Here is a 25,428-nt window from a genome sequence, read left to right as displayed (position 1 = left end):
TTTCTTACTAAGAAACGTGCGGCCTACATAAGTTGTGTGTGGAGAAATGAAGTGTGACTCGTCCTAGGAAGTTGACCTGAAGTCCTTTAGATGGAATTCTAGGCTAGGACGTCCCAATACCACCTTGTCAGGGTATGGGGGACGCGACAGTATTATTCTTAATACTAGGAACACAAGGAAGCATGGTTTACCTGCAGAGGTTTGAGGTCAGCTATGCAGAGACCCAGGATGCTGCATTCCCCAAGAGAGGGGAGGATGAAGAAAGAAGTATGGGCCAGACATACTTTTTCATTCACGCAGACTAAAACCGGGTAACAGTGCCCTTAACCTTCTGCTACTTGTCCATTAAGGAGCCTGAGGTTAGACCAGCTGTTGTGCAGCCACCACAGGGCGGATAGAAAAAGTATCGAGGCTCCTGTGGGTCACGTCCTGCAGGTAGTGGGCTGTGAAGGTCATTTGACGCTTCCAGACCCCAGCTTGTAACACCTGCGTCACAGAGAAGTTTCTCTTGAAGGCCAGGGACGTGGCGATGCCCCTGACATCATGTGCCCTAGGGCGATGTGACGGAGGAGGGTCTGGATTCAAGGCATGATGAATGGTCCGTCGAATCCAGGCTAAGATGGTATTCTTGGTGACCCTCCTCTTCGTCCTTCCCGTGCTCACAAACAGAGCTTGCACGCGGGGACGGACTGCAGCTGTTCTCTTCAGATAATGCCTCAGACTTCTTACTGGGCAAAGTAGCAGATGATCTGGGTCATCTGTTACGGAACGGAGACTCGTAACCCTGAAGGAGTCGAACCGTGGGTCCGGCACTCCAGGGTTCTGAGTCTTGGCAACAAACTCGGGGACGAACCTGAACGTTACCTTCTCCCATCCCCTTGAATGGGCGATGTCGTATGAGAGACCATGAAGTTCACTGACCCACTTGGCCGAAGCCAGAGCGAGCAGGAATACCGTCTTCCAAGTCAGGTGTTGGTCAGAGGCCTGGTGTAATGGTTCGAACGGGGGTCTCTTCAGAGCCCTGAGGACCCGAACCACGTTCCATGGAGGAGGTCTCACTTCCGACTGAGGGCAGGTAAGCTCGTAGCTTCGTATGAGTAAGGAAAGTTCCAGCGAGGAGGAAATGTCTATTCCTTTCAGCCTGAAGGCTAGGCTTAAGGCTGAGCGATAGCCTTTCACCGCCGAGACCAAAAGGCGCATTTCCTCCCGCAAATACACGAGAAACTCCGCTATTACTGGAATAGTGGCACCGAGGGGAGAGATACCCCTCCCACGACACCAACCACAGAAGACTCTCCACTTCGCCTGGTAGACCCCTGCGGATGACTTTCGCAGGTGTCGAGACATCCTTTCCGCAACTTGTTGCGAAAAGCCTCTCTCAGTGAGGAGACGCTGGATAGTCTCCAGGCGTGAAGCCGAAGCGATGCTACGGCTTTGTGGAAGATGTTGCAATGTGGTTGTCTGAGTAGCTCGTGTCGTGGGGGAAGCTCTCTCGTGAGTTCCGTCAGGAGCTGCAGAAGGTCCGGGAACCATTCTGCATGATGCCATAGCGGAGCTATTAAGGTCACTGACAGGTTGACCGATAGTCTGGTCTTGTTGAGCACCCTTCTCATCAGACAGAACGGTGGGAAGGCGTAGACGTCGATGTAGTCCCACCGTTGTTGGAAGGCATCTTGCCAGAGTGCCTTGGGGTCCGGGACTGGGGAGCAGTACAGCGGTAGCTTGAAATTCAAGGCTGTCGCGAACAGGTCCACTGTTGGGGAACCCCACAAAGTCAGGACTTTGTTGGCTACTTGAGGATCCAAAGACCACTCGGTACTCAATATCTGCGATGCTCTGCTCAGACTGTCGGCGAGCACATTCCTTTTGCCAGGAATGAAGTGAGCTGATAGACGTATCGAGTGGACTTCGGTCCATCTCAGTATCTCTACTGCAAGATGGGATAGCTGTCGTGAAAAGGTACCTCCCTGCTTGTTGATATAAGCCACTACTGTGGTGTTGTCGCTCATCACCACCACGGAGTGGCCCGCCAGGGTCTGTTGGAACTGTTGAAGGGCCAGAAATACGGCCTTCATCTCTAGAAGGTTGATGTGGAGGTACTTTTCTGATTCTGACCATAGGCCTGAGGCCCTCTGGTTCAGAACGTGGGCCCCCCACCCGTCTTTTGATGCGTCCGAAAAGACGCTCGTGGGCGCGCGGGCGAGCGGACGCGCTGGCGAGGGGGCGCGTGGATGCGCTGGCGAGGGGACGCGTGGGTGCGCAGGCGAAGGTGTGAGTGGATGCACAGGTGAGGGTGCGCGCGAGTGCCCGGGCGATCGCTGGCGATCAGGAGAGCGATGGCGTGTACGCGATCGGTGGAGCATAGGCGAGTGTAAGCGCGTCGGCGAGCGATGGCGCGTTGGCGAGTGATGGCGCGCTGGCGAGCGATGGTGCGTTGGCGAACGATGACGCGTGGGGCGAGTAGGCGATGGTGCGTTGGCGAACGATGACGCGTGGGGCGAGTAGGTGACCGACTGCGCACAGGCGAGTTAGCGCGTGGGCGAGTCGGTGACCTGTGGCGATCAGATGCATTGGCGAGCGTTTGCGCACAGGCGAAGGATCGCGCGGGCGCGTAGGAGAACGCTGGCGTGTAGGAGATCGCTGACGCGTAGGATGGCGCGCAGTAGCGCGGAGAGAAGTTGCCAACTGGGGCGCAGGGCCAGGGGGTGCTGATGTGCTCAAGGGCGAACGCTTGTGGGCGGGCTCAGGAGTCGACTCGTGGGCGCGCGGGCTAGCATGCACTTTAGAAGTGCGCACAGGAGAAAACGCACGGTGGTGCACAGGCGGTGGTCGACGCGCAGGGGAACGCTGGCAAGGCAAAGGATCAATGTCCTTGCCTGCGCCCAGATCCGAAGGTCGTGGGCACGTGGGCGACCGTTGTTGCGCATCAGGAGCTGGGCGCGCAGTAGTGCGCTGACGAGCAGGAGGTTGACGGCGCTCAGGAGACTGTTGACGCGCAGTGCGCGCAGCAGGGACAGGAGCGATGCGGGCAGGCGAGCGCTGGCGAGCAGGTGAACGCTGGCGAGCAGGAGAGCGCTGGAGATCAGGAGAGCGCTGGAGATCAGGAGAGCGCTGGCGATTAGGAGAGCGCTGGCGATCAGGAGAGCGCTGCGAGAAGAGTCTGTTGACTCATCCGCAGGAGAGCGCTGGCGAGGAGAGTGCTGGCGAGCAGGTGAACGCTGGTGATCAGGAGAGCGCTGGTGAGCAGGAGAGCGCTGGCGAGCAGGAGAGCGCTGGCGAGCAGGAGAGCGCTGGCGAGAAGAGTCAGGTGACTCTTCAGCAAGAGAGCGCTTGCTCGCAGGAGAGCGCTGGCGAGCAGGTGAGCGCTGGCGAGCAGGAGGGCGCTGGCGCTTGCGCGCTATAGGGTGCACAGATGTAACCTGACGCGGAAGGGACTTGCCCACATTGTGGGATAAGCCCTTCTGCCCCGAAGGGACCGGTACTTGAATGATCAAGGAGGATCTGGCAGGCACAGGAGATCGCGAACGATCTGCGGAGGGGTCCAGTGATGCCACTGCCACGGTCTGCTCCCAACGAGAAGAATCCTTAGCAGGGGACGACGAAGATGAAGACCCAAAGAGAAGGCGCCTCTTAACTCCCTTGTAAGGAGAGGGAAGGCCTCGGCGGCGAAGAGGAAGGCGAGCCTTACAGCGAAGACGACCTCGAGGCAGGGTATCACCGTCGTCGGTCCTCCAAAGAGGAGTCTCTGTCAGTGCAATCCCCCAAGGGGGAGGAACACCCGCAGGAGAGACCGTTGGACCCAGCTTTCCCCTCGAAGGATGTTCGGAGGGGGAACCTGAGCCTTCAGCAACATCCTCAACAGCAGCAGCCGGGGTTTGACCCGACCCGTCGGACGCCTCTGCCACAACAACGTCGACGATAGCCACAGGGTCTACCTCTGGTATTACCGGCGACTGTTGGACAGCTGCCCCCAACTGGATCAGATCAAACAGGGCTTCCTTGGAGGGCGAACCCTTAAGCCCCAAGGAAGCCCAAAGCTGGAAAAGATCATTGTTAGACACAGTTTCGTCATCAAAATCAACAATGTCCTCCCCCGGAGGAGGAGGGGGAGCTGCCTCGCTATGGGAGGCAACACCCTCTCCCGAACCCCGAGATTGGGAAACAAAAGAAGGACCTACGCTACCACTCGGCAGCCTCTCGTGAGAGACCGAACGAGTGGGAGCTTCGGAGGAGGTTCGGGCAACGGAAGAAGAGTCCTTGGAGCCTTCCTTCCTCAAGGCAGCCCCTGAGGGAGAACGGTCTCGCTTAGAACTCTTCTTACGCCGCCGGGCAAACCTCTCCCACTGGAAGGTAGGCCACTCCCTACATTCCATACAAACATTATCACTTTCACACCGTTGACCTCGACACTGCGGGCAAAGGGTGTGAGGGTCTGTATCGACCGCAGACATGAATGTTCCACAGGGGCGGTCGGGGAGTCCAGGGCACTTCCGCATAATGGGAAGAAAAGGTAGAGGCCAACTTCAAACACACAACTGTAAGAAAAAGAAAAACAGATTAAGGCTGTCAACAATGCGAGGACGAGACAGACATGTCTGTACATCGTCCGAGCCAAAAGTGAAGTGGGGCAGCTCACCGGTGTGTGGGGGGGGGGAGGGGTAGCTAGCTACCCCTCCCCTACCCCCGTGCTAACTAGCGCGGGGGTAGTTTAACCCTCGTTAAAATCTAATGGCTCGTCATTTCAGCTACGCCGAAAGTAAACCCTATGTAAATAGCGTGGTTTGTATTTCGGGTACGGAACAAATAACTTTTTTATCAAAATCATGAAATTAAATTTCCTTTGTATGTTCTTACAATGATTGCTATTCAGGCCGGGTGCTTGGCTAGTTGAAAGAAATCAGGAAAATCATAAAAATAAAGAAATTTACTGTACAGTTTAATGAAAAAGTTCTGTAACACTTAGATTTGTAGGATCAAAAACTCTCTATACCAGGAAAGTAATGGTTGTTGGCTGTACTGTAACTAATATGTTACAAGCAACAATCCTCATGATGCCTCTCTACATTTTATATTAGGAATCCTTTATGACATCAAAAAAAAAAAAATGTGTGAAGACAAACTTTTGGCTTATCCCATTTTAAAGTTAATGGTTACACCCATTTGTCCCTTCCCTGTGGTATGAGGCTAAATGAATAGGCTTCAAACGGCAAGACCTAGATCAGATTTATGCCTCATGAAATGCATTTCTATACTTGGCATTCTAAGTAGCATAGAATATACAGTAATTTACTTGGTTATTCATCTCTTCACTGAATCAAAACCGTCACCAAGAGATGAAAGTTAAAAAATGTTGGACAGCGAGACGGAAGAAAGGAAGTGGAAACAGATATAGAAAGGTAAAAGGTGGAGTGTAACAGGGACCAAAAGGATTATACAAAAACCCTCAAGTAATGCCTCCAGTCCACCACAAGAGATGCACTGACAGCAATAATTACCAACACAGAGCAAAAGTGGGTGATAATGACTTTGCTCAAATAAAATTCTGTAGAGCATAAAACTATGCATGAAACTTGGAATATGTCTTAGTTTCAGAGCTGTTTGTTGACACTTATGGTGAGGGTGATGGTTTTAGCTTGTGCCAGGGATCCTAGGAGCATCCAGGGAAGCATTAGGTTATAGCCTACAAGACCATGACCTTCCTTGACTGTGATACCCATTACTCCCCATAGAGCACGAGTTGGCTGCTCTGCAAAGGGGGAGTGAAAACCTTCAGGGCTTTCTTTTATGGCCAGTTCTTCATGATCCATTCTGATCAATGTCCCCTATGTATCTTCAAACCATCTTCTTGATAGTCATCTAGTATAGAAACTCGAGGACTTCTCAATTTAAATTTGTTGTTAAATACTATCCATATGAATATAATGCAACAGCTAGCAAGTTATCTTGCTTGCACACATCCAGTGACTGCATGACTGTTATTGAATCTGCAACTTTCAAGTTGCTTACTGGACTGGCACTGTCTAAGGAGGTCCAAGGTGGTCCAGATTCTCTTATACAGTAGAATTTTTGGAGCTAGTCGTGAACTACTGAAACGAAGGGTCAGGTGTCTGTTTCTGGAAGATGCCAGTCATCTCGACTTGAAACTGGACAAGATTGGCAGCAATCAGATCAAGGCTGTATTTTCTAGGTACTGTTACAGTTTTGGAGTTGCTACTGGCAGCTTCTAAAGTATTGAACCTGGAAATCTGGGTTCATTTTGGTCCCATATGACTGGCAGTTTATTGTGACCCATCCATCATCGAGCCTCAGTGTGTGTGCATCTTTAGTGTCCTGCCGGAGTGCACTTAAACCCTCCGTTAGAGATCCGTAATTACATTCCTCAAAGTGAAGTGATTCTGGGGCATAAAACATTGGTGATCCAGTGTTTGACTGTAAAAACACCTCGTTATTCCAGTTGTAAGCATGTCTCAACACTTGGCAGTAGGTCTGGTAACATTAAAGGATTGTGCTCTTGTTAATACAGGAGCACAGGCTTGCCTTGTCAGTGAGATTGTACTCAGCCAGCTTGGCAAAGAGTACCAGGTACTGTCCAGAGAACAGTTAGATGGGTTGATTGGTGCCTGCACCAGTATTCAGAGGTATGTCTAGTTAGAGGTAAAGTGTTCCTCAGGGTGGAAACTTCCGCCATTTAGCTATAGAGTGGTAGCTGCCACAGACATTAACTTTTGGTCCTGCATCTCTGTTTCTATGCTCCTATCTGCTATATAGGTGTTGGCCTGACCAAGAAGTGCACCAGGTATGCTTGTTGAATGCAATCAACATGGCTCGGTAGTCACCTTCAATGTTCTGATGTGATCAAAAGTAGCCTACACCACTTTATACCATCAAGTCGTAGATACACAGTACTTAGGGAATACGAACTGTTACGTAATTGACTGATACAAATTCCTAAGTACCTGCAGGAAATTTTTATTACTGTTAATGGAGTCTTATCAAGTAAATTTCCAGTGAACAGCGGAATACTCCAAGGGAATATGTGGTCACCTATGTTGTTTATCCTCCTCATGGACTTTGTAATGTGTAGAACAGTCAGAGATGGTGGAGAAGGATTGGACTGGATTGGTGAAAGGAATTTAGCAGACCTAGAGTATACTGATGATGATGTCCTTATTAGCACAACACCACAGGATTTGCAATGCTTGCTTACCAGAATGCATGAAATATCACACAAGGTGGGGCTGAAGATAAATAGAAGAAAGACAGAGATGATGAGAACGGATTCCCGTTACGGGAAGCTCTTTTCGTATATGCAAAATTGGACATTAATACATGTAAGGTAAAGGAGTACTAGTTACAGCTCCTAGTTTATACATGAGGAATCCATGCTGCCCAAAGAGACTGGTGCCTTAAGCCAGCTTCTTAAAGCACTTGGCTATGCTACCTCATGAAGCATCGTTAAGACAGCAATTGGCTTCTAATGTCCTGATAAGCTGTCAGAATGAATTTGTTCCTAGAAAGTGTCTGAAGTCCAATCTTCAGTTTCCCAAAGAAACTAAATATTGTTAACACCAAAAGCCTCATCTGTAATGGTAATCTGAAACTCATTGGATTTTGGATCTACAAATGGCAAGATTTCACAAAAATTTAAGCCAATTTTTTAATAGTATTTGAAGCTCTAGAAATATATGAATTGTATAAGAATTTCCCATTTTAAGGAACTAGCAGCTGGTAAAAAAAAAAAAAAAAAACTTAAATGCTTAATACGATTATTTTAATCCATAATACAGTGGTACCTCTACATACAAATTTAATTCGTTCCACAACCAACTTCGGATGTAGAAAATGTTCGGAAGTAGAAACGAATTTTCCCATAAGAATACATGGTAATTCATTTAATTCGTTCCTCAGCCTAAAAACCCATAATAAATCCTTAATAAATGGCTACACATAATTACACATAACAATAACATAACTGCATAATATGAAAGAAGCATGTAAAAAAGATAATTATAAAGAAATAATAAATAAAAAACGGATTTTGAGCGAAGCGAAAAATCTATTTTTGGGTGAGATAGCCATGGCGTCCTGATGGAAGGTTCCTTTTTGGTAGCTTCCTTGGGTAAATAACTACTAAGATATTCCCAGAGAATTTAACCACAGGTTATCACAGAATTCTAACTTCTGGAGCGAGTATCCTAAAGGTTTCCCTTTTAAGACATCGTATATCAACAGGGGACGCATGTATTAACGCGCCACATAGCTATCTACACCCCGAACAGAGTTAATGCTTCGGTGTGTAAGGGCTGAGAATAGCTGGGAGCCGTTCCATAGCTAATCTCATTCGTGGCTACTACTGATACTCGAGACGTAAACAAACGGGCGCCATTTCTTAAATGACGTCACGTCCGTCTTTATCCTGAAGCCAGTTGCTTGCCCATCACCATGATACAGCAGAGCAGGGTGGGACCTAAAACTGGACGAAGTAGCAGGGAGGGTCCATCAGGACGCCATGGCTATCTCACCCAAAAATAGATTTTTCGCTTCGCTCAAAATCCGTTTTTTGGGCTCAAGCCATGGCGTCCTGATGGAAGAATACCAGAGAATCAATGTATCGTGGTAGATTTTCCCCTAATAGTAAGTGCCAAGGCATTGACAAATTAGCATAGTAATCTTGGTAAAGAACCGTAGGGAAGAAGCATCCTGCCCCCCTTGGCAGTGAAGTTCCCACGGGCCATGCCGACGTCAAAGTGGTATTGAAGGGCTATTCATCCTGATAGAAGAACTTAAAGAACTTGGAGATGAAGCTGAATGTTTGGTATTTGTATAGGAACATTCTGAAAAGTAGACCAGTGGTGGTTGGGCACTGTATGTTGAGAAAGATGATTCATCTCCAGGGTATGAAGAGTAAGTATTCGTATTGGAACATTACATAATCAGAGTGAATATAAATTAAGAGTTAGTATCTTAATTTCTCCATAACCATAAGGAAAAGGGGATAATAAAACTATGACAGGCATGTATTTCATAGTAAGTAGGAGCTGATTGAGACGCACAGATAATAAAATAGAAATTTTATTTCACAAATGCAGAAATTAAATAAATTACAGCAATAAGTAAAGTTCATTTACAGTAATTATAATGTACATAATAATAAAGACTTGCTCTTGAATCTGAAAAGGAATTTCAAGTTTATTAGTAGGCACTCGTTCTCGAGGAACGCAAGTCTTTGAATAAAACACATCATGCTCAGGGCATGCGGCACTTGTGTGACAACTATGACATTTCACCTGGGATAAGAACAGTTATAAAAGCACTAAGTGTTTTCGACATCACTATGTATCGCTCGAGGGTCAACATAGGCACCCGAAGAGTTAGAGTCCCAAGTAACTCACTGTTCTACGCAGAGTTAGGTGCAGGTTTCATAACACTACCTGCTGCTACCACAAAATGTTTGACTTCGTGCACTTGTTTCGCATAATGTTTAAAGAAAACACGCGAGGACTTCCAGCCTGTGAAGTTTTTAAGGCTTTCAAAGTCCATACTCTGAAAGAAATTCAGAGATGATGCAACTTTCCTAGGATCATGACCAGCGGGTGTACTGTCAGGATCTGCTCTGCGAATGAAGTAGGTGATTTTCGCTCTTAATTGTTTCAGTGACAGGTCGCTGCCTGATGTTTCTCCTTTGAAGAGTTGGCCTCCACCAAAGTTCGAAGTTCTGCGAAGATAGACCTTGAGGCTCTCTAATGGGCAAGACATCTTCCTTCAGGGGGCATATTCTCCAGGGGCCCCATCTTTTGGTGGGTAATTCATTTTTGGCGAGAAACGTCGGATCAGGGGAGAGGGTAATGTCTCCTGTATCGGTAAACAGGATGTGTCCGTCTTCTCTTGATAATGCCACTATTTCGCTGACTCGAGCTCCCGAAGCGAGAGCAAAGAGAAATATAACTTTCTGAGTCAGATCCTTGAGAGGGCATGAATCATTATCCAAGTTGGAGGCGAAATGGAGCACCTTGTCTAGTGACCAGGAGATCGGTTTCGGTGGGGGTGCTGGGCGTAGGCGAGCACATGCTTTCGGTAGTTTGTTGAAGATGTCGTTGGACAGATCAATTTGGAAAGCATATAGAATTGGTCTGGTCAAGGCCGATTTGCAGGTTGAAATCGTATTGGCTGCTAATCCCTGTCCATGAAGGTGAATAAAGAAGGACATGCAGAAATCAATCGTGATTTCTTTAGGATTTTTTGTCTTGACGAAGGAGACCCATTTCCTCCAGGATGATTCGTATTGCCGTCTTGTGGATTCGGTCTTGTATTCCTCTAGGAAGTCCAGACTTTTCTTCGAGATCCCAAACCTCCTCTTTGCGGCTAGGGAGAGAAAATCATGAGATGAAGGTCCTTGATTTTCGATGATGAAGCGAAGACAGTCGACTTCTGTACTTGTTGGGAGAGAACTGGGCCCGGGAGAGGGATCAGCTTGGGCTGCAGCTCCAGGACCAGGGGGTACCAGTTGCTCCGGGGCCACTTGGGAGCCACTAGGGCCGCTGTCCCTTTGAAGGTTCTCAGTCTGGAGAGGATTTTCAACAGAAGGTTGGTGGGAGAGAACAGGTAGATCTTGGACCATCTGTTCCAGTCCAGTGACATGGCATCCACTGCTTCTGCCTTGGGGTCCTCGTACGGGGCCACATACCGAGGAAGTTGATTGTTGTCGCTCGTTGCAAAGAGATCTATCTGAAGTTCTGGGACTTGGTGAGAGATGAAGGAGAATGATCTTGCGTCTAGAGACCATTCCGACTCTATCGGGTTTGTCCGAGATAGAGCATCCGCTGTCACGTTGCGGAATCCTTGTAGGTGAACTGCAGACAGGTGCCACTTCTTCTTCTCTGCCAGACAGAAGATTGGGAGAAGCACCTGATTTATCTGGGGCGATCTTGAGCCTTGGCGATTGAGACAACGAACTACCACCGAGTTGTCTAGGGTTAGACGAATGTGGATCGAGGGCGGCGGGGATAATTTCTTCAGAGTTAGAAGGACCGCCATGGCCTCCAAGATGTTTATATGGAACGTCTTGAACAGGGGAGACCAGGTGCCTTGAGCCTGTTTTTGGTGGGAGTGACCTCCGCAACCCTCCAGCGAAGCGTCCGTGTGGATGTTGAGTGATGGAGGAGGGTGTTGGAGAGGAATGGACCTTTTCAGGGCCTTTGCTTCTGACCACGGCTTTAGGAGAAGTCGAAGTCTGTTTGGAAGCCGTCTCTTGAGGTCTCTTTGAGCGATGGATGCAGAACGTCTCCAGACTCCCACGGCATCCTTTAGCTGTGCACGAAGCACTGGGTTTGTTACTGAGGCGAACTGTAGAGAGCCTAGAACTCGTTCCTGCTGGCGTCTTGAAATTCGTTTGGATTTCAGCAGTCGCTTGACAGACCCTGCTATTTCCTTCCTTTTCTTCTGGGGGATGGAAAGGCGGTGTGACTGAAGGTTCCATTGGATTCCCAACCACTGGAACTTCTGAGCTGGAGAGAGGCGAGATTTCTTCTCGTTGATCTTGAATCCCAGGTGTTCTAGGTACTGGGTGACTTTGTTGCAAGATTTTACACAATCTTCGGGCGATGGAGCCCAGACTAGCCAGTCGTCGAGGTAGGCCATCACCTGGACGTTTCGGAGGCGGAGCTGTTGTACTATGGCGTCCGCCAGCTTCGTGAAGATCCGAGGGGCCACGTTGAGACCGAAGGGCATGGCCCGGAAGGCGTAGCTTTTCCTTTGGAGTCGAAATCCTAGGTAGGAGGAAGCGTGATGGTTCATTGGAACGTGCCAGTAGGCATCCGCCAGGTCTATGGAGACCGTGTAGGAACCTCGAGGCAGAAGGGTCCTTATCTGTTGAAGAGTCAGCATCTTGAACTTGTCGTTCGCTATGAACTTGTTGAGGGGGGATAAGTCCAGAATGACTCTGAGTTTGTCGGAGTCTTTCTTGGGGACACAAAACAGTCTCCCTTGGAACCTGGTGGACTTTACCTTCCTTATCACCTTCTTGTTCAAGAGATCTAGGACATATTCTTCCAGAAGGGGGGTTGATTGTTGGAAGAATTGCTGGAAGGTTGGGGGTGGTTGAGTACAACTCCAGCCTAGACCCTTCTTGACGATGCTGTGTGCCCAGGGATCGAAGGTCCAACGATCCTGGAATTGGCGGAGTCTTCCTCCCACCGGAAGCACTTCATTGCTTCGGGTGTCCCGAGGGCTTGCTGCCTCGGCCGCTAGCTCCCTTTCCTCCTCTGCCTCTGGAGGGACGGCGAGATGCGTCTCTGCTTGCACCTCTGTTTGAGCCTCTACCTTTGGGACGAAAGGTAGTTGTCTGTTGCTCGAAAGCAGGGGTGAAGACCGGTGACTGTGACAACACCGGTTGGGTGACCAATTGAAAGGTCTGTTGTGGCTGAGCTGCCACTTGGGAGGTAGCGGGTCCCGGAAACTGACGTCTTTGTTGACGTTGCTGGGGTTTCTGTTTTTGGGATTTCCTCTTAGGTTGAGGTCCGTCGTCCTGAGAGGGTTTCCTTTTTCTTGACATGCCCCACTTGTGGAGAAGGTTCCTATTCTCCGTGGCGGCTTTGTCGGTGATTTCCTTCACAAGGTCAGAAGGAAAGAGGTGTTTGCCCCAGATGTTGGAGGAAATCAGCCTCCGGGGTTCGTGTTTCACAGTGGCACCTGCGAACACGAATTCACGACAGGCTCTCCGAGCCTTCATGAAGTGGTACAAGTCCTTCATCACGGTTTTCATGTGGGATTTGGAGAGTACCATGTAGTGGTCTGGTACTCTGGTGTCACAGGCCATAATTTCAAGTTGGACTTGGTGAGACATAGATGCTGCGAGCCTCTCCTTCGTATCTTGTTCCCGACGAAGGAGGTGATCGTTGAGCTTAGGGAGGTCTTCGTTAAACTGACGTCCGGCGACGTCAGGATCTAGCTTTCCCACGACGAAAGTATGCTGGATATCCTTCCAGTGTCGAGCGTCAGGGGGAGTGACTATGGAGAAGGGTCTGCACTCCTCCAGTGCAGGGCAGGCTTTCCCCTCTTCCACAGCTTTAAGGCACGCAGTGAAGGCCTTTTCCAAGAATGGAAGAACCGCATTTTCAGGTGCGACATAAGTAGGGTGCTTCTTGCTCAGGGCCGGAAGCTTAGAGCAGGTAAAACCCCTAATCTTGAATGTGTTGGCTAGCATAGCCTGGGCCTTCGCGAGATCGAACACTATCTCTTCCTTCGGTTCGGTCTCTTCCTTAGAGGCAGGTTCAGAACGAAGTCGGACGTAACAGTCCGGGTAGGCCTCAAAGTTTGGGAAGAACTCCACGTCTTCCAAAGGGACCGTGCCGATCTTGTCGCTGATAAAGATCCTGCCGGTCGCGATAACCATATGCTCAGCATACCTCCACGGGTTGGCATGTGAGCAAGCGGGGAGATCCTTAACCGAAATCCTCTTCGGTTCTCTGGATCCCATCATGGACCTGATGAACTCCTGATTCTCCTTTAACCTGTCGTCCATGACGGCTCTAATCAACCGGATCATTTCTTGAGTGGAAGAAGAGGGATCCGGGGTCGTGGAGGTAGACGGGATAGATACTTCCGTCGGTGTAGGAGTAGGAGCGGAGATGGAAGGAGGAGCGACCTCTTGCTCCGACTCGGCGTATTCCACCTGGTCTTCGTCATCTTCAGCTCCTTGAGCCATAAGAGTCTTCTCCGTGTCTTCCGAGACGTCCGACATATATTCGTCATCTTCAGAATCCAGGCGGCACTCGTGCATGGACTGAGCCATGACAACATCAGGTTCCACTGTAATTTGGACAGTGGGAATCACATCCTTGGGTACCACTGAATCAGGGGAGGCCTTAGGGAACAAGAGTGACCTCATTTCTTCAGTGGCCAAGTACGGTCCGGTGGCATTCTTCTGGAAGCCACGCACCCACTTGCGTAGCTTCTCCCGAGAAGTGTCCCTGACCTCCGCTGAGGGAGGGTTATGGAAGGCATCAACTAGTTGAGCCTGGCAGACCGTACAATTCAGTGGGTCCCAGAATTTCAGATCCCCTTTCTTGTTAGCACAAGGGGCGTGAGTCCTGCAAGCCGTATGCCCGTAGAAGTGCGGGCGTTTCACAGCGCAGAAGTCGAAGTCACACTTCATCTGCTCCTCCTGTGGAAGAAGGAGAAAATGAGTATGGGGGAGTCATAAGAATGGTTCTTAAGCTAAGTTAAGATTAATCATTAATATTAACTTAAAGAAAGGGTGTGATGCATAGAGATTGAGTAGTAAAGAAAACATACTCCATGCATCTCGCCTGTCTGGCTACCGCAAGCATTATCCCTGGGTAATCCGAGATGGCCAAAGGCACAGGATAGTATTCCCTGAAATTCCACAGGGCAATGGAATTCCATGGAAAACCAAGGATAAGTTTGGGACTGAGATCACTCAGTCCCCAATTTAGGGAGCTAACAGGTCCCTTAGGGTAACTGCTTCCGGCAACCAGCCGCGCTAAGATGCACGCAGCATGCTGGAATATTGAAGAATGCCAAGGGACAGCATGATTACTAATAGAACAGTACCAAGGCACTGATCTAAAGAGTGTAAACAGGCTATCTGTTTGCAGTGTAGGGCTATCAGTATACTGTACAAGTGATAGCTAGGAGAAGGGGGTGCAAGTATCCTTGACGCCTCCGGGAGGTTCCGGCAAACCTCCGGCACGCCGGAGGCCGCTCCAGCAGAGTTTCTGGCATTAGGACAGACAAAATGTAAGTCAAGAGTAAAGCCAGGGTGGCGGCCGCCGGCACAACGGCGGCACGCCGGCAGAGGAGCGGCGGCTCCGGCGGTCGGAGGATGCCGGATTGGTGACTGGGATAAGGATGGTTATAGCTGAACCAGGTTGCCAGCAGTGAATGCCGGCACTCCAGTGGCCGACCGGCAGGCGGACGGTGAAGCTAGGAGGAAGGAGGAAGGCCGTCGGCGGGAGCCGGCGGCGGTCGACAGTCCCCCGGCAAGCGGAGGGGCTGGCGGCATGAGGGTAGGGGAGAGTCACCAAGGTAGGAGGCAGGTATCGCCGACAGTGGAGGCGGCAAGGGACCGGCACCCGGATAGAGAGAGAGACAGGGGGAGGGATGTAAGAAGTCTAGTCATGGAATCCAAACATTCCCCCCTGAGAGGGTGTACCCATGATAAAGGCAGGCTCTATCACCCAGGAGCCGGGGTCGCAGAGGACCGGGGGCTAGGGTAGCCCAAGGGAGGGCTAGGGGACACCCAAGGGGGGAGAGACCTCCACATGCAGAACGCATCCAGTGGCTAACCCCATAGGACACTATGAAGGGTATATGTACCAGAGCGGACTGCACAAGGAAGCTCAAGGTAGCCCTATCACTCCGCCCTAAGGAGGAGTTGTAGGACAGGGGACAGATGGGTATAGACTAACCTAAGTGTAGGCTAGGCTATACAAGAGATAGGTGGGGAGGGGAGAAGAGAAGAGTCTTCCAAGGAAGGGGTTCTGTACCAGAGCAGCCACTAGGGAAAGGGAGGACACTCCCTAACCTAAGATAAGGCTGCCAGGCTGAAACGGTGCATGGGTACAGTTTCAGCAGGGGACAGATTAACCTTCCAAAACCTAACCTAGAACAGGGCTAGGAGCCCTGAACTAGGAAGGATAGAAGACATATCGCTATGGCAGGACAGTCATAGACTATTCCTAGCCATAGAGGAAGGGCTAGCCTAACCTCACTCTCGGACGCAACCCTAAGGGGGGGTCATTCCCTTAGGGAGGACTGAGAGGCGATGAATACTCCATTAGACACTTGATCCCCTTACTCAGAAAGGAAATCTAGGCTAAACAGAGGGAGTGCCAAGGCAGGGGATGAAGGAAGCATATAGGGGTCCTACAAGGAGGTTAGGTTAGGAAGGGACACTAACTAACCTATCCCCTATATGGTCCCTGAAGGCGAAAAAACACTTGCATCACGGTCAAAAGTATTGTAAAATAATGCCACTATCTTCATAACTTAGCCTAGGATCACTAATAAAATCATGCATGAACACTTATATACAGGCGCTCTGGCCTGGGGGCTATAGAAGCCGATAAAAAGCGTCGAAACACGATATAAAAGTTCCTAGCTATGAAGACTAAATAAACTAATGTAATCGATTAGTAAATAAGGCCGGAAGCGTTGTTGTGGCTAACTAAATAAGACATGCATAACAACAACGACGCCATAAAATGGCGGGTCCGGTAGAGGCACAGCTCTGCCACAAAACAGCAATTATCTCGGAAAGTAATATTTACTTTACGGTCAGAGCTTAACTAAACAATACTGGAACCTTGTACTCAACTTTCCAGAAGAAGGCGAGGCTGAAGGTAGCGACATTACGTAGATGCAAAGCGATAAGTAAAGCCCAGGGAAAATCCGTCTAAGTAGGGCGAGCTACTGAACAAAGGATGGAGACGGACGTGACGTCATTTAAGCAATGGCGCCCGTTTGTTTACGTCTCGAGTATCAGTAGTAGCCACGAATGAGATTAGCTATGGAACGGCTCCCAGCTATTCTCAGCCCTTACACACCGAAGCATTAACTCTGTTCGGGGTGTAGATAGCTATGTGGCGCGTTAATACATGCGTCCCCTGTTGATATACGATGTCTTAAAAGGGAAACCTTTAGGATACTCGCTCCAGAAGTTAGAATTCTGTGATAACCTGTGGTTAAATTCTCTGGGAATATCTTAGTAGTTATTTACCCAAGGAAGCTACCAAAAAGGAACCTTCCATCAGGACGCCATGGCTTGAGCCCAAAAAATGTGTTTTATTGCCACTTTACCTTAGAGACAGGCCAACGCAGGTGTAGGATTTGCTACGCCAGGAGGAGACGGACGATCGGCGAGAAGGTAGACATGGTGTTAACCTGTTCTTTAAATAAATACTCTCTCTCTCTCTCTCTCTCTTGTTCTTCTTCACTGTTAGTGTTAGAGACGTCTATTAATTTTTTTCTGAGAGAGAGAGAGAGAGAGAGAGAGAGAGAGAGAGAGAGAGAGAGAGAGAGAGAGAGAGTTAAACAAAAATGAGATTAAACAAAAATGTGTTGTGTACATATGATTTTTAACAGCGTTAACGAGTTGAAAGACAGTTAAATGTAACTAAAAAAACAATATAAGTGAATCTGAATTCCTTTATTAACTAAAACAAATATTGATACAAACACACTCGTGTCGTATGTGCAAACACACACACACGCACGAGGAGACACGATCGGCGAGGAGGTAGAGATGGTGACTGCGATAACATACCGTAACTTACACTACGGAAATTTTAATCTAACAGCTTATTTATTTTTTTTTTATTTTTATATTTCATATTTTTTAAATTTTTCTTCTTTTGCTTTTTTATTTTCATCACTTTCAGTGACGAGTTACGGTATGTTATCGCAGTCACCATCTCTACCTCCTCCCCGACTGTCTCTCTTACTGCATAGCAATTTTTACACCTGTGTGTGTGTTTGTGCATACGCACACGAGTGTGTTTGTATCAATATTTGTTTTAGTTAATAAAGGAATTCAGATTAGCTGTTATTACTTTCTTAGTTACATTTAATTGTTTTTCAACTAGTTGACACTTAAAAATCATATGTAGGCTACTCTAAACACATTTTTGTTTAATCACTCTCTCTCTCTCTCTCGGAAAAAAAAATAATAGACGTATCTAACACTATAACAGCGAAGAAGAGAGAGAGAGAGAGAGAGAGAGAGAGAGAGAGAGAGAGAGAGAGAGAGAGAGAGAGAGAGAGAGAGAGAGATATTTTATTTAAAGAACATGTTAATGCTATGTTTAGAGAGAAACAGAAAAAGAGAGAAGTCTTATTTAAAAGAGCTTGTTAATGCTATCATGGTTTTCTTTGCTTCACTTTTTTCTTTCTTTCTGTTCATCACGCTGGCCCTTCTCACAAATGATCGTTGCCAAAAATCTCTTTGTCCTTTATCCCTATCAACAAAAGGCGTTCTATCTCTTCCAGGGTATTGCTAAGATGTCTTGTAATAATGATGATCCCCTTCGATGGTTATTTGCTTTAATGGCTGCCTTCAGCTTGATGATCCTCGAGATCATAGGCCTATTCCGGCCATATTGTTTAGCCATACAGTATCACTCACATGCACACTGCTCTCATGTTTTTCTATAATTTCTTGCTTCAAATCTAATGAAAGAATTGCCTTCTTCCTGTACTGAAACTTAGCTTCTTAGGCACCATGATTATAGGTAAAATCAAAAAGGAAATGTGAGAAAAGGAAGAAAATAAGCACTGTTAATAACAGACCAAATAGAGGACAACCACACGATACACACAAGAATAGAGAACTGAGTACTCGACGCTCAATGGCGTAATGTTTACTTCGTGTGTCGAAATGAAATTCGGATGTAGAGTCAAAAATTTGCTCGAATTTTACTTCGGATGTTGGAAAATTCCGATGTAGATACGTTCGTGTGTAGAGGTTCCACTGTATTGAGATTAATTTATTCAAAAGACAATTATCAATCCTTTTTCCTTATATGGTATATACATCATAGTCCTAAAAATCAATATATTTCATACCCTAAGATATAAAGAATTCTAGAAGCTTATTCTCTGTGATAGATCAATTGGTATCATCACAGTGAAACAGCTTATGAGAGGTTACTCAATTATCTTATACACATATCAAAGTGATCTCGTGAAATATATCAATGATATTTAAATATTTTCTAATTACTTTCTACCTATAACAGGAAGACCATCTCCCGTGTGGTCTAGTGGCTAGGATACGCGGCTCTCACCCGCGAGGCCCGGGTTCGATTCCCGGCACGGGAAGCTCTTTTCAGATAAACTGAACCAATTGAAAATTGATTGTAATGGCTTGCTTATATGCAACACATGACATCGATTTATGTAGGTTAATGGAGGAATACACATACAATTTATATACTGCTTTGAACTGCTATCTCACTAGATTTTTATATGACATGATTCTTATAATATTTTAAAATAATATACTGTATTGTGGTGTATAATTCATGAGTGATAAAATCTTTAGGGTTATCTTTTGAATTTTACCTTATTCAATACCTTTTTTTTTTTTGAGACCTAATACAGTAATGGGTTATTATTAGTTAAAAATCCAATCAGACTCCGCATTAGGAAATGATTCATATTGGTACTAAAATCTCCTGGCAGCGGTGGGATTCGAACCCACGCCTCCGAAGAGACTGGTGCCTTAAACCAGCGCCTTAGACCGCTCGGCCACGCTACCTTGTGAAGCATGTTTCAGACAGCCAATTGGTCTTAGATGCTTCTATAACCAGTCAGTCTAAATTTCTTATTAGAAACTGTTTAGTATCCAAGGCCTAAATATCAACATTAAACCAAAAGCAGTATTCTCTGCGTCCTAATTGGCTAAGCTGCAACTTTCATTTGAAACTCAAATGGATTTGGGACCTAAAAATGGAATACTGTACACTCATACTAAATTAAGTGAATTCACAAAAATATCCAAAACGTCATCACTATACAGTAATTATAGCTTTAAATAAATCATATAATATTTTATGAATAACAAAATATTAAAAAAAACTTGGAATTTAGGCTCATAGTACTGATTTCAACCCCACATTTTTCAGTTGCCAAACTTATAAATTCTTTTAGTCCAATGAAAATTTCATTCCTTAAATTTTCACATATGGTAGATACTACATAATATTAAAACCAAGATATGATACCACCAAAATATAGAAATTTCAAATGATTCTTACACTCTTCAATACATCACTTGATATCAGTGAAAAATTCTAAAAGCAATTATAAAACTATTTTGATACAAAGACCAAAGTGATAACAAGACATGAGGTACACATTAACTACTGTACAGAATACATATAGTGTTCTACAATTATCCTCTCTTTCAAATGAAACAACATCTCCCGTGTGGTCTAGTGGCTAGGATACGCGGCTCTCACCCGCGAGGCCCGGGTTCGATTCCCGGCACGGGAAGCTCTTTTCGAATACAGAAAAGCATTAGTAAACCGATTGTACAGACTTGCTTATATGCAAAATATAACATTGATTGACGTAAGATGAAAGGGGAATACACACACCTCTCAGTTTCTACACCGCTCAGATTTGTTATCTCAATAAACTTTCCATATACAGTATAACCTTATAGATATAAATCTTCATGAGGAAGTCATCCCCCTAAAGAGACTGGTGCCCTACACCAGTGCATCATACTGCTTGGATACACTACCTAAGGAAGCCCCTATCAGACAGCCAATTGGCTTCAAATGTTCCCGCTAATCTATCAGAATTAATGTGTTCTTAAGCTTGTTGCAGTCAAATCTTAAGTTTCTCCACTGAAAATAAATAATGTTGACACCAAAAGGCTAACCAGCAATGTTGAACTGGATATCAATAGGGAATTGGATCTACAAATAGCAAGTTTTCAGACAAATCTAAGTATCTTTTTTAATAATATTAATAGCTCTAGAAATAAAAGAATTGTATAACATATTTCCCTTGTGGAGCATCGTGTTGAAAAAGCCAAATAAAATTAAGCTTAGTACATTGATATTAATCATTAATTTTGCAATTCCTTTATTCAACAGATTATTCTAATTCCATTTTCCATTTATGGTAAATGAATTATAATCCTAATACTCAATATATTTGGTACCGTAGGAAACACAGTAATTGAATTCCAGGAGAAACATACATTCTGTGATACATTACTTGATAGCATCACAGTGAAATAGCCTACAATAGGTTACTCTATCTTATACAAAGGACAAAGTGATACCACGAAATACATATACTGTATAAATCATGCTCAAATATTCTTCACTTATCTTCTTTCTATAATGAAAGACCATCTCCCGTGTGGTCTAGTGGCTAGGATACGCGGCTCTCACCCGCGAGGCCCGGGTTCGATTCCCGGCACGGGAAGCTCTTTTCAGATAAACTGAAGTAATTGAAAATTGATTGTAAAGGCTTGCTTATATGCAAAACATGACATCGATTTATGTAGGTTAATGGAGGAATACACATACAATTTATATACTGCTTTGAATTGCTATCTCACTAGATTTTTATATGACATGAATCTTATATTTTAAAATAATATACTGTATTGTGGTGTTTACTTCATGAGTGATAAAATCTTTAGGGTTATCTTTTTCATCTTACCCGTATTCAATAATACCTTTTTTTTGGACACCTAATACAGTAATGGGTTATTATTAGTTAAAAATCCAATCAGACTCCGCTTTAGGGAATGATTCATATTGGTACTAAAATTTCATGGCAGCGGTGGGATTCGAACCCACGCCTCCGAAGAGACTGGTGCCTTAAACCAGCGCCTTAGACCGCTCGGCCACGCTACCTTGTGAAGCATGTTTCAGACAGCCAATTGGTCTTAGATGCTTCTATAACCAGTCAGTCTAAATTTCTTATTAGAAACTGTTTAGTATCCAAGGCCTAAATATCAACATTAAACCAAAAGCAGTATTCTCTGCGTCCTAATTGGCTAAGCTGCAACTTTCATTTGAAACTCAAATGGATTTGGGACCTAAAAATGGAATACACTCATACTAAATTAAGTGAATTCACAAAAATATCCAAAGCGTCATCACTATACAGTAATTATAGCTTTAAATAAATCATATAATATTTTATGAATAACAAAATGTTAAACAAAAAAAAACTTGGAATTTAGGCTCATAGTAGGCTACTGATTTCAACCCCACATTTTTCAGTTGCCAAACTTATAAATTCTTTTAGTCCAATGAAAATTTCATTCCTTAAATTTTCACATATGGTAGATACAACATAATATTAAAACCAAGATATGATACCACCAAAATATAGAAATTTCAAATGATTCTTACACTCTTCAATACATCACTTGATATCAGTGAAAAATTCTAAAAGCAATTATAAAACTATTTTGATACAAAGACCAAAGTGATAACAAGACATGAGGTACACATTAACTACTGTACAGAATACATATAGTGTTCTACAATTATCCTCTCTTTCAAATGAAACAACATCTCCCGTGTGGTCTAGTGGCTAGGATACGCGGCTCTCACCCGCGAGGCCCGGGTTCGATTCCCGGCACGGGAAGCTCTTTTCGAATACAGAAAAGCATTAGTAAACCGATTGTACAGACTTGCTTATATGCAAAATATAACATTGATTGACGTAAGATGAAAGGGGAATACACACACCTCTTAGTTTCTACACTGCTCAGATTTGTTATCTCAATAAACTTTCCATATACAGTATAACCTTATAGATATAAATCTTCATGAGGAAGTCATCCCCCTAAAGAGACTGGTGCCCTACACCAGTGCATCATACTGCTTGGATACACTACCTAAGGAAGCCCCTATCAGACAGCCAATTGGCTTCAAATGTTCCCGCTAATCTATCAGAATTAATGTGTTCTTAAGCTTGTTGCAGTCAAATCTTAAGTTTCTCCACTGAAAATAAATAATGTTGACACCAAAAGGCTAACCAGCAATGTTGAACTGGATATCAATAGGGTATTGGATCTACAAATAGCAAGTTTTCAGACAAATCTAAGTATGACAAATTCGAAGATAATTTGTATTTTTCCTAACCATACAAACCTTAGCTATTTACAAAGGGTATTACTTTTAGCGTAGCTGAAATGGCGAGCCATTAGAATTTAACGAGGGTGTATTACCCCCGCGCTAGTTAGCGGGGGGGGTAGGGGAGTGGTAGCTAGCTACCCCTCCTCCCCCTCACACACACGTGAATACTCACTTTCACTTAGAGGTAGGACTTGTCTTGGGGGACAGGGCTGGCGGGCAAATATGTGTAAATAGCTAAGGTTTGTATGGTTAGGAAAAATACAAATTATCTTCGAATTTGTCATTTGTTCCGTAACCGAAATACAAACCACGCTATTTACAAAGGGTGACTTATCCCTTAGGAAGGGTGGAAAGTCCCCAGCCATACTGGCTTTGGCTTTACCCGGGGACTCAGAATCCGAGTGAATCGCACTCGAGAAAAGGAGTCCCTGCACCTCACAAGTTCCTTGCTCCGCAAGGAACCATGTGGCCTACGTAAGCTTGTGTGTGAAGGAAGAAGTGTGACTCGTCCTAGGCAGTTGACCTGGAGTTCCAGAAGGAACTCTGGGTTAGGACGTTCCCAATACCACCTCGTCAGGGTATGGGGGACGCGACAGTATTGACAGTATGCAGAGACCAGGATGCTGCTTCCCCGTAGAGGGGATGATGAAGAAAGAAGTAAGGGCCAGACATACTTCTTTCGTTCATGCAGACTAAAACCTGATAACAATGCCCTCAACCTTCTGCTACCTGTCCAAAAGGGAGCCTGAGGTTAGACCAGCTGTTGTGTAGCCACCACAGAGCGATAGAAAACGTATCGAGACTCCTGGGGGTCACGCCCTGCAGGAAGCGGGCTGCGAAGGTCATCAGACGCTTCCAGACTCCAGCTTGTAGCACCTGCGTCACAGAGTAGTATTACTTGAAGACAAGGGACGTTGCGATGTATCCAACATCGTGCTGTAGGGCGACGTGACGGGGGAGGGTCTGAAGACAGGACGAGATGAATGTCCTTGAGTCCGGGCTGAAGAGGTATACTGGTGACTCTCCCCCCATGTCCTCCTTGTGTTCCCAAATCGGCTGCAACTGAGGACAAACTGCAGCTGTTCCCAGCGCTAACCTCTCGATTCCTTACTGGCAAGAAAGAGAAGGTCTTGGGACATCAGACACAGAATGGAGACTCGAAATCTTGAATGAATCGGACCGAAGGGTCGGGACCCTCAGATTCTGAGTCTAGCCAACAACTCAGGAGCGAGCCTGAATGTTGCCTTCCCCTCTTCCTTAGAAAGGGGGGAGTAGTAAGAGACCAAGAAGATTGCTTACACACTGGCCGTGGCCAGAGTGAGCAGAAGACCCAAGGCGGAATACAATCCGAGGCCTGTCGTAAAAGGGGTCTTGAGAAGATCTCTTAAAGGACTAAAAGTCCGAGCCATGCTCCAAGTTGGAGGTCTTCCTCCGACTAGGGCAGGGACGATCGTAGCTTCGCTTGAGGGAGGATAGATCCAGCGGGCAGGAAAGTTATCCCTTTAAGCCTGAAGGTCAGGGAAAGGCTGAGCGACAGGCTTCATTGCCGAGAGCGGAAAGGAGTTTCCTCCCGCCGAAAGGCAATAAGACTGTTATTGCTGGAGAAGAGGCCTCAAGGGAAGGGGTATATCTCCCACGGCACCAACCACCTTAGACTCTTCACTTTGCCTGGGAGACCCCTGTGGATGACTATCGCAGATGACGCGACCTCCGTACCGCGACTGTAGCGGGTTGTCTCTTCTAGAGGAGGAAGCGTAGTGTCTCCAGGCATGAAGCCGAAGCGACGTCCCGGTTCGGGAGAGATGTCGCAGTGTGGTTGCTTGAGTAGTCTGCGCCGTGGGAGAAGCTCTCCCGGGAGTTCCGTCAGGGGAAGCAGAGGGTCCAGAAACCGTTCTGCGCGTAGTCCCAGTGGAGCTCTCCCATTGAAAGGTTGACAGACAACCTGGTCTTGTTGAGGCCCATTGTCCGCAGACAAAAAGGAGGGAAGACGCAGGCGTCGAAGTTGTCCCACCATCACCGGAATGCATCTTGCCAGTGTCTCGGGGACTGAGACTGGGGGGAAGACTAGCGGAAGCTTGAGGTTCCAAGCTGTCGCGATCAGGTCCCCCAGACCAGCACTTGCTGGTTACCCAAGGTCAAAGACCCCTAGGTACACTCTCTCTATGAGGCTCTGCTCGGATAGTCTGAGAGAAACATTCCCCTGCCTGGAATGAGAGAGCCGATGGTGGTATTGAGAGAATCTCAATCATCCCGGTATCTCTACTGCAAGATGTGAAGGTGTGAAAATGCGTCCCCTGCTGGTTAGAATGAAGTCGACGCGCAACGGGGACACTCGGCAGTAGCTGTAGGATCTGAAGAGGGGCCAGACTAAGGTCCCTAAGCCTGCCTGAATGATGGAGAGGTATCCTTCAGGTCTTGACCATAGGCCTGGACCGGAACATGCCCCCCCCCCCCCTTTCCTTTGACGAGTCCGAGAACCGCATCAAGAATGTGGGGAAAGGACGAGAATATCCACTACCATCAAGAGGCTCCATAGGTCAACACCCATTGCAGGTCTAATAGTTCCGCTGGTCCCATAGGGCCAGGGAGTCCGGTTAAACATGCCTGAAGCCACCGGAACTTGGATCGCCCCACATGGAACTTATCCTGAGGCGACCGTTCGGACTATAGACGGGTCAATGAGGAAAGAAGAACTAGGAAACGTTCCAAGGTAGGGCTGAAAGCTCTGCTTGACTGAGAACAGGTACTGCGACTCTCCTCAGTCTTGCCACAGTCAACTGAAAGGAAGGCTCGG

At 46.6% G+C, this 25,428-nt stretch overlaps 1 long non-coding RNA gene and 6 other non-coding genes across 7 annotated transcripts in view; 4 read left to right on the top strand and 3 right to left on the bottom strand.

The window, feature by feature from the left end:
* The window catches only part of LOC137647323 (uncharacterized), a 151,762-nt gene that overhangs the window by 23,690 nt on the left and 102,644 nt on the right, over window positions 1-25,428 (bottom strand). The window lies entirely within an intron of this gene.
* TRNAE-CUC (transfer RNA glutamic acid (anticodon CUC)) lies at window positions 18,766-18,837 on the top strand. The gene has a single exon. It is a non-coding gene; the product is annotated as a tRNA-Glu (tRNA).
* Window positions 19,195-19,276, bottom strand: TRNAL-AAG (transfer RNA leucine (anticodon AAG)). Its single transcript has one exon. It is a non-coding gene; the product is annotated as a tRNA-Leu (tRNA).
* TRNAE-CUC (transfer RNA glutamic acid (anticodon CUC)) lies at window positions 19,942-20,013 on the top strand. The gene has a single exon. It is a non-coding gene; the product is annotated as a tRNA-Glu (tRNA).
* TRNAE-CUC (transfer RNA glutamic acid (anticodon CUC)) lies at window positions 20,890-20,961 on the top strand. The gene has a single exon. It is a non-coding gene; the product is annotated as a tRNA-Glu (tRNA).
* TRNAL-AAG (transfer RNA leucine (anticodon AAG)) lies at window positions 21,317-21,398 on the bottom strand. The gene has a single exon. It is a non-coding gene; the product is annotated as a tRNA-Leu (tRNA).
* TRNAE-CUC (transfer RNA glutamic acid (anticodon CUC)) lies at window positions 22,069-22,140 on the top strand. The gene has a single exon. It is a non-coding gene; the product is annotated as a tRNA-Glu (tRNA).

This window comes from Palaemon carinicauda, chromosome 9, assembly GCF_036898095.1.
Source record: "Palaemon carinicauda isolate YSFRI2023 chromosome 9, ASM3689809v2, whole genome shotgun sequence".
In the NCBI taxonomy this organism is placed as follows: Eukaryota; Metazoa; Arthropoda; class Malacostraca; order Decapoda; family Palaemonidae; genus Palaemon; species Palaemon carinicauda.
The sequence above is the reverse complement of the archived record's forward strand: the minus strand, read 5'-3'. Positions and strand labels throughout refer to the sequence as shown.